Source organism: Lissotriton helveticus, chromosome 5_1, assembly GCF_964261635.1.
Source record: "Lissotriton helveticus chromosome 5_1, aLisHel1.1, whole genome shotgun sequence".
NCBI classification, from domain to species: domain Eukaryota; kingdom Metazoa; phylum Chordata; class Amphibia; order Caudata; family Salamandridae; genus Lissotriton; species Lissotriton helveticus.
The window spans coordinates 932,425,167-932,428,508 of NC_136065.1; positions in this window are offsets into that span (position 1 = coordinate 932,425,167).

Consider the following 3,342-nt stretch of genomic DNA (forward strand, 5'->3'; position numbering starts at 1 on the left):
TGGGAATTGAAAGTGTCTGCTTGGCATGGCAAAGTGCAGGAAGTGTTAGCGTTCTTTCAGAATGAGAACATGTAAATATGCAACCTATAAGTCTATTAACGTTTTAAATATGCATCCTGTAAGTCTATTCATGTTTTAAAGTGCCCTGGAGAGTCTGCTAGAATGATCTCTTAAAGTGTATTGATGTGGCATAAATTAGTTTCGAAAAATACATTTATGTCTTTTAGGTCATTGATGGGATGGAAATTCATTTGGAAACAAAAAAGAAGACTGAATCAATGGCTAGGTTTAGAGCCAAAAGCGGTACAAAAGGGGGTGGTGATGGACGGAGCATCCGAACCAATCAAACACTCACACCCAGTCAAAAGATCTGGGTTGAATCCATCACCGTTCTTTAGCCCACTCTGCCACCCCAGTTCAGACATGGCTATATGCAAATCAGTCTGACCCTGTGCCTCATGGGAACAGTCCAGGTTTAGATCCAAGTCTTGGATAAAATATATGGGTCTTTCTGTAAGAGATCCAGAACTTCCTGAAAGAGCAAAGTCTGTTTCAGAGGATTCTGTAGCCAAGGAGAGGATGTAGTCGAGGAGGAAGCTCAAGAACAAATTTGATGGAATGTCCCCTTGCTATGATGTCCGGTACCCAATGGATGGCAACATCATGGATTCAAGAGATGAGGAATAATTTAAATTCAACACTTACATGGGGATGGAGCCTGCTGCATAGGCAAGTTCATTGAGATTCCAGAGGAAGGAAAGCTATGCCACTTAGGCCCTCATTACAAGTTGCCTGGAACAGTATGGGGGCGTTACCCCTCTGGCCAGCTACTAGTTATACGTTTCTTCTAGACGCATAGTAATTGGGTCTTCAAACTCCAGGTCCAATAAATATTGGCCCGGAGAGACTGGAGGTGGAGCTATCACAACAACTACAGTGATTACATGCAGCTACTGTGCCCAGCCACCCCTGCCTTCTTAATCAGCATGACTAGACTCCCAGCTTAAAAAAATAACACCTTCCATCCCACTCTTGCTCCCACCCATGGACAAAAGAAAAAGGCTCCGGTGTATTTACCACTGGCTTCATGCAGGTGGTAAATGTTCACAGCTTTGGGCATGTAATTACCTCCAGAAGTGAAAAAACATGTAGAATTGAGCCCAGTGCTAATGGATTCAGGTTATTCGCCCTTCTGCGGAAAACAAATTGTAATCCCCTTAACTCAGAGGGAGATACCGGTCAGAATGATTAATTCCAGTCCCAAACTCTCCCCGTAGAGTTAACAGGAAACTCAGAATGAGAGTCTCAGGGCCAGATGTACGACCCTTTCATTTAGCGCCTCGCAATTTGCGACTCATTGCGAGTCGCAAATTGCGAGGCGCTAAATGAAAAGTACACCAGTGTTATTAATATTAATATTAATGAGCCTCTAGCAATTTGCGAGCCCATTGGCAATGCCAGCCCTCCCAGGGATGGTGGCCTGCTGGGGTCGCAATTAGGAAGGAACGCCCCTTCCTAATTGCTAGAGTCGCAAATGCTAATTTGCGAGTCAGTGACTCGCAAAATAGCATTTGTACATGCTGTTACCCTTTTATGCGGCCGCAAACGGGAGGATCTCCAGTTTGCAGCCACAAAAAAGGGTCATACATCTAGCCCTCATTGTCCTAAGATTGTTACCTCCACAGCTATAAAAGTACCCATGAGATACAGCACATAAAAGAGAAGATACTTCCTAGAAGGTCTTCCTAGAAGGGCATCCTCAAGAAGTTTGAAGATGATGTGAATAAAGGAAAAATAAATATCATCTTCCCAGTAGCCTGCTTTATTTACTCCACAACAAGAGGACCAAAAAGACGATGTCTAAAGAAAACATTTCAAAAGCATGAGCCCTGAATCTCCTTTCCAAGCTAACAAAACTCCATGGGCTGCAACCACTGAAAATTCTCCAAAGGAGATGGCTTTAAGAAAATTAAATAGACAGAAGAACAGGAGTACATCTGTGAACCCAGTCAAGACCTGGGTAGAGTATGCATACAAAAGACAATGTCTCAACCGGTAATCATTCAAAAGGCAATTAAACAAGAGGGTTAATCAAGAAGAGAGATGGAAAAAAGGGAGACCCAAAGAATTTGTAGAAAGACAAACGGTTCTTATTTGCAAGTAGTTATAACAGCACTATAGTACATTGTATGTATAAGTAACCATAAGTAGGTTGTGCACTAAACGTGCTTATGACAGTGAACGGCGCAGTGACACAATACAGTGAAAAAATAGCTTGAACAGCGCAAAAATACAACAAAATTGGTGGTCAATAACGAAAATGAAGGTATATACAAGGTAAATATTCCACTTTAAATTATTTCAATTGACCACATCGATGCCAGAGATAATGCTGGGTGGTCGATGGCTTTTCGACCTGTCTTAGTTTAGGTCATCATCAGGAACAGGTTACTTGAATTTGTTACAGTGCTGAATAGTAGGAGAATGGTCCCAAGTAGGAGGGCGAGGGCGGGACGGCTGTCCAGATGATATCTGCAGAAGTATCAAAATGGAGGGACAACGTAGGACTGAATGCGGTCCCCTTGGGGTGCAAAAAGAATTGCAGGCATGCGTGGCAAAATGATGTTAAGCGCTTGGTCCCAAAGGGTTGGAGAGCATCGGCCAATTTGTGGTAGACAAGGTAGTCAAGGAAGTACTGATCTTCATGTGGAAATTCGATGTAGAGTGAAGCGGGCTGAAGCATTGCGTCAACAAACCGTTGTGAGCAATTGCTATCTACCGGAGGGAAGCCAGATTCAGGGAAATGCAAGGCTAAGCCGCGGGGAGTGATCGCGGTCAGAGCGGGAGGCTGTAAATGAATAGTGGCAGAAGGGCGAAATGAAGCATCCCGTCAAAGGTCGCGGGATGCTTCATTTCGCCCGTCTGCTTCTAATCCATCTAAAAACTATTGAGATGGCTGACAGACAGGAGCTCCTATATGAGCTCCCGGGCCAGGGATCAAAATTATAGTGTAAATCCCTGTGATGCCACGTCCAAGAGAAAAGCTTTTGAACGCTAAGATCAGGATAATGGAACAGGAATTTTGGCAAAGACATATGAGGCAGAGAACACTTCATCGACGGTGAAACACGAGTTACAAGCCACTGAGTGCTCCGAGGGTGAAGCCCTTTGGGGAGGGTAAGGGTGAAAATTCGGGACACAAGCCACAGAGTTTCCCAGAAATTCCCAGTACTATTATAGAAACCCGCGGTGACCTAAGTACCCAGGCACCTTTTTTTTCCTGCCAATTCAAAGCGCTACTTACAGAAGGTCTCCGTGCTGGAGAATGCTTCCAGTGATCCG